Raw genomic sequence first — 6,000 nt, 5'->3', positions numbered from 1 at the left:
CAGTTAAGCATCTGCCTTCTGCTCAGGTCACTATCCCTGGGTCCTGGGATTGAGCCCACCTCGGCTCCCTGCTCAGTCAGAAGCCTGCTTCTCCCTCTCCCTCTGCCGTTCCCCCCTGCTTGTATGCTCACTCGTGCTCTCTTCCTCAAATAAATAAATAAAATCCTTTGGAAAATCATTTAAAATAGATAAGTCACAGGGATGAAAAGTACAGCATAGGGGCACCTGAGTGGCTCAGTGGGCTAAGCATCTGCCTTTGGCATAGGGCATGATCCTGGGATGCTCAGTAAGGAGTCTGCTTCTCTCTCTCCCTCGATCCCTCCCCCAGCTCGTGTGCACTCTCTCTCTCAAATAAATAAAATCTTTAAAAAGAAAAAATGAAAAGTACACCATAGAGAATATCGTCAGTAATGTTATAATAAGGTTCTATGGTGACAGAGGATAGCTGTACATATCGAGTAACATATTGAGTCGTCAAATCACTATACTGTACACCTGAAACTAATATAACGTTGTATGTCAGCTGTCCTTCGATAATAAAAATTTTTTTAAAAGTTGCTCCAAATCCTTTTCTCAAAGTCTGCTTCTGATAGAACCCACCAAACATATAGCCTATATTCTCCCCCAAATGCTCCTTTCTTGGGTAAGTTAACTATTGTTGCTTTCTTTTGCTTATAAGCAATGAACAGTAAGTGCTAGAATGTGGAAAGGGGACAGAGAGAGTGTATGGGAGCCACAGAGCCCCAGTGCCAGCCAGCACCATAGAGGGACATGACAATGAAGACGCAGAGGAGGCCACCCCATGGAAGAGAACAGGACAAGTCCACACAAAGAAAACTGTGTCATCAGGGAGGCCATACTGCAGCTCTGTTCCGCTTCTCACTTGTGACTCTCACTCTCTGTGGAATTTCTTGCCCTTGGAAGAAGAACGCTATTCCCTCTGCCTTTCTTCACATCCCATCCCCCACAGGGACTGGCCTTTCCTGTGAGCTCTGTGACTTAATGAACAAATGAAATGTCGTCTTGCCCCAAGTATCTCCACTAGCAGGGCTTAGAAGGATTAACAGAAAAGGGCACTTGGTCACTTTCCTGAGATGTGTCTGAGGATAGAAAGGTTGAGAGAATTTGAACATTGATGGGATATAGTGAAAGATCTAGTGAGGGCTAATGCAAGAGATTACAGGAACCCAGCGGACGGCTTGGGGCACACTGTGTGCATGGGCACAAGGAGAGACTACGTGAGGGTAGAGGAGGAACAGAGATAGGGAAACGTACAGGGCCCAAAGACCAGCTTCCCTATATGGGAATTTGGGGAGAGTGGACCTTACCACACTTCCTTGAGAGAACTGAGAAAAACCTCACTTAACTTTTCAGTAAGGCACAATTTGTGGGGATTTCTGGTCAGAACTAAGGCACAATTTGTGGGGATTTCTGGTCAGAACAGAATTGTGTGGGTATCAATTCTACACCAGGTGTTTATATCTGGAGATCCCCAAACTCTCTAAAAATACAGATGTTCCTCTTCCATACACGAAAACATTGATTTGAAAAACACAGGAAACATCTGATAGAGAAAAGTTCAATGACTTATCCAAGTAAACCTATGAGATGGGGTTCATCATAGAGTATCCAAATAATTTATCACCTAAACTGGGACACTTTTGAGAGGGAAACAGGACACCATGAATAATTACTACTACTACTAATAATAAAATGATATAAAAATAATATGAATAATAATAATAACAGGCATAAACCAGATGTCCCAGGCAGATTGTGATATGAGTTCAGAAGCCCAGGATATGTTCTGTTTCCACAGTTGGAAGGCCTGTTTGGCCAGCAAGCTAAAGTTTAGGATCTGCACTTAAATAACACTGCTAAGTCCCCTATCCCTCCTTGGTAGATATGGAATAGCAGGAAATGTGCACTCTTAGACTTAAAAAAAAACCTGCATCCAAATGCAGCTGTACCGCTTCCTGACAGAACTTGAGCAGATCTCTTTATCTCAATCAGCCTGATTTCCTCTCTTGGAAAATGGGCGTGACTGGGGCACCTGGGTGGCTCGGTGGGTTAAAGCCTCTGCCTTCAGCTCAGGTCATGATCCCAGAGTCCTGGGATCGAGCCCTGCATCGGGCTCTCTGCTCAGTGGGGAGCCTGCTTCCCTTCCTCTCTCTGCCTGCCTCTCTGCCTACTTGTGATCTCTGTCTGTCAAATAAATAAATAAAAATCTTAGAAAAAAAAATGGGCATGACTGTGCCTTATTCACAAGGTCACTGTGAGCTCTTGTTCAACAAATGTGTGGCGGTGTCCCGATGGGTCCGTTCCGCAGTAAATATGGATAACCTCAATGCAGAAAAAAGCAGAGACCCGATACATGATTTCTGGAAAAATTATGGGAAAAATTGCCCCTATGTTTCCATTCTGTTGACTTCCTCCTGAGGCAGGTCCTCCTTCAGAGGAGCAGACCCCTCCTTTCACTCTATGTGAGGGCAGCTTTTGACCCCTGAACTTTTAGCACCTTTCTCATTGGGGAGCAAGAACAGCTCCACGTTTAAGTGAAAACGCATGTCTGTTCCTTGCCTCTCTGCCTGACGCCTCTTGGCTTCACCAAGAACAGGCAACAGGAGTAGCCTGTATCCAGCACTTGGACGCCTCCGCAGCCGGCTTCAGGAGGAACATGGAAAAACTTATAGGGGCATGAGGAGAATAATATGGAGGTTTTCAGCTGTAAAAGAAGACCACACACATGGTCCCATGTGGATTGCGCCCTGGACCCTCTTCAAAAACATGGAAGTTGCATGCTCTGCAGCCATGCGTAGGCCTGGATTAATTAACTGTAGGCCACAAACGGGCCGGCAAACACGACGCCGAAACGCTGTCCATTTCTGTGGTAGAAATTTCCCATTGCTCTGAGCTCCCAATAAGACAGTCTGAGTGGAGAGTACAACCTGAAGGCCGGGCAGATGGTTCCATCTGTTTTTCCATCATTTTGAACTTAGCAGGAAAACCCCAAGATGTGTTTTGACACAAGCATGCTTTTTTTTTCCTTCCCCACATTTTGAAATGGCTGTGTTTAGAGGCTAATTAAATCCATATGCTTCTGATTCATTTACACTTAACTCATCAAAATGTTTTGTAATAGCCATTTGAAGTCCAAGGCGCCTCTCTTGAGCTTTTTTTTTTTTTTCCCCCTAAAACCCAGGAAGCTATGGTTTGCCAGCCAACAGCAGGGTTCTCATACCAAAAGGTTCAAATATGGTTCAAGACAAGATCCTACACCCAGGAGGTTCTAGTGGTTAGAAATTGTCCTAAAGCATCATTGTCAAGTGTGGGGTGTGACTGCATCTTCTGATAGTATCCAAAGATACTCACTGCTTGGGATGGTGGGAAATCATTGGAACGAGAAAAAAAAAACTGCTAAAATCGCTGGGCCCAATAGAGAAATTTAGTTCAAATGGCAGCTGGGTGGTTTTTCCATTTTTAAGGAAGAGTTTTCTTTAGGCATAACTGAAACTTATAACTGAAAGTTTCATGCCAACCCTTATCCAGAATAGGTAGCCTCTCCGTCATCGATATTTGCTATCAGATCTTACTTACGCTTCTTAAAAAATTATCCACAATGTAAATTAGAGCAAAGTCCCTATCCTTTCCGTGTCATAACAGAGTGTTGTCTAAGTAGTCCAATGAGTCACCTGACTTCTAGAGTTGGTCATCTTTGTTTGCCTCAATATTTACTACTGGTTACAGCCTAGACTCTGTAACATGAGATATTAAATCGTAGAGTGGAAAATTATGTTTGTCCACTAAGAAGGCAGTGACCCAGGAGAGAAGATACTGCCACAGGCTGCAGTTTGATGGTGCCGTGGGACAATAACCAGCTTCATGGCTAACTTGGCCATGTGATTTTAGCATTTTTTTCCCCCAGTCTTTCCTATCCACCCTCAGAGCTGTTTTACTATCTCTTTGGTTCTCTCATTAATACGCTAAATAAGTCTTTGATTACACAATCACTCAATATATGTTCGAGAGTCCTTTAACTTTTTGAAAATTATACTTTGAAATTGCATAAGCCTCATGCCTGGTTGATCTCACTGACCTTTCCTTCTACTGCTGCTCTGTTTGATTACTATGTAAAGCAAATGGGCATTCAAAGAGTTGAAAATTGAAGCGATGCCACACTAGAAAAGGCCTGAAAACTAAACCAAAGACGGAAAGGGAAGGGTTTTGAACACTGAATGAGCTTAAGTGTGTATCTCCTGTTAATAGCTCTGGCAGAGAGACATCAACCCACTTTCCAGGTGAGAACAGTGAGGCAGGAAGTGGTTAAGTAATTGGCCCAGAGTCACACTACTTGGAAATGGCAACCCCCAGATTTGAACAACAAGCTGTCAATTCCAAACACATGTGTGCTTGTCCATATGCCTTCCTCTCTGCTATAGAGTTAAAGGCTTCAAGGGGTGAGGCTGTAGACAATCATAGAGGTAGAGAGGAGAAGCAGACCCCGCCAGCCAGGATGCAGAGCAAGGCAGGTGGGACTTGTTCCACAGAGAAGTAAGTCAACGCATGTTCACGCTGTCGGAAGTATACTCAGATTTCCATGTGACAGACAGGTCAGTGGCTCTGAATAAATGTTTCGGGGGAAAAAGAATTTTTTTTAAAGGTCTTACAAACCTCAATGTCAACCTAAATCCCTCTTTTTACATTACCTGAATAAGTACCAGCATAAAACCAGGAACTGGTAGAGGAAAATATTTATTCCCTTCTCCCCATGATTCCATGAGGAGGAACATCTATTAGCTTAACATTTGGAGTCCCTAACTAGGGTAGGGTGGAGGTGGGAGTGGGGGAAGGTTTGATTGGTTGAGAGGAACTGGGCATCCTCGGTGCTGCCCGCCTGCCCCCTCCCTGGCTGAGGCTGGCAGTGTCACCCAGGGTTCAGTTGCTGCTCCACAGTCTGCCATGCATCTGTGATGTTGTCCAGCTCGGTCTAAGGCCAGGTGGCCAAGTTTCATTCTGGGGTGACATGTAACACATCTACGCCATGACCTTCCAGCTAATTTGTGTCAGTTACAGAGCTGACATTTTTATCTTCTGTCTGATTCCTCCTTTATTTAATTATACTTGTTGGGTTTTAGTGGTGCAAATCACACCTCTCGTCGTCTGCTGAATTGGGAGCTCCTGGTGCTGTAGAAATCCAACACAGATTAACAAACTACGTGTTTAAAATATCTGTAAAAATAATGGAAGTCAAGGTAGCATCCACTAGTCAATGCGATATGACAGATGGATTCTGTTGTCTCCTAGACATGAACCTGCTGGTGATCTTGGAAATATGGCCCCCAAGGAGCCAAGGGACAGCTCACTCCCCGCCCCCATTCTTCCCTTAAGATATTGACTTGAAACTTTCCTTGAAAGGTACACCTTGGTATCATTTTGCCCTCACTGAGGACAAGTTCATCATTGCGGAACACTACCTCAATTCTTCACCTATTAACTCAAGATAACTAAAATATCTTTTTGGCACTGATATGATCGCAGACATAAATGCAGACACAAGCTTATGCATACATAGCAGTTCTTGGGTTATAAGATGTTCATCTAAGATCGCTGCTTCTCAATTTTTTCATTATTATCCATTCAAGGAGCTTCTTTAGACATTTTTTCCCAAATCACCCTTCATGAAATTTTAATACCACAGACATATGGTGTATCTGTTTATATGCTGTATGTGTATCTGTGCTTTACATATAGAAAAAAAGATTTTAAGAGATTATAATTTTTTTCACCATACTCCATAAGAATCAGTTCCTGCCCCATAAGGAACGATATCATCCCTTTGAGAACGCATAATCCAATAGAAATATAATACAAGCCACATACTGCATATAATTTTTTTAATTTTCTAGTAGCCACATTAAGAAAACGAAAAGAGATGGACAGAATTAATTTTCATAATATATTTTATTTAAGTCAATATAACCAAAAGGTTATCATTTCAAG

This window comes from Mustela putorius, unplaced genomic scaffold, assembly GCF_011764305.1.
Source record: "Mustela putorius furo isolate JIRA1106 unplaced genomic scaffold, ASM1176430v1.1 tig00000876_pilon_pilon_pilon, whole genome shotgun sequence".
Taxonomy (NCBI): domain Eukaryota; kingdom Metazoa; phylum Chordata; class Mammalia; order Carnivora; family Mustelidae; genus Mustela; species Mustela putorius.
Note: the sequence above shows the minus strand (reverse complement) of the source record.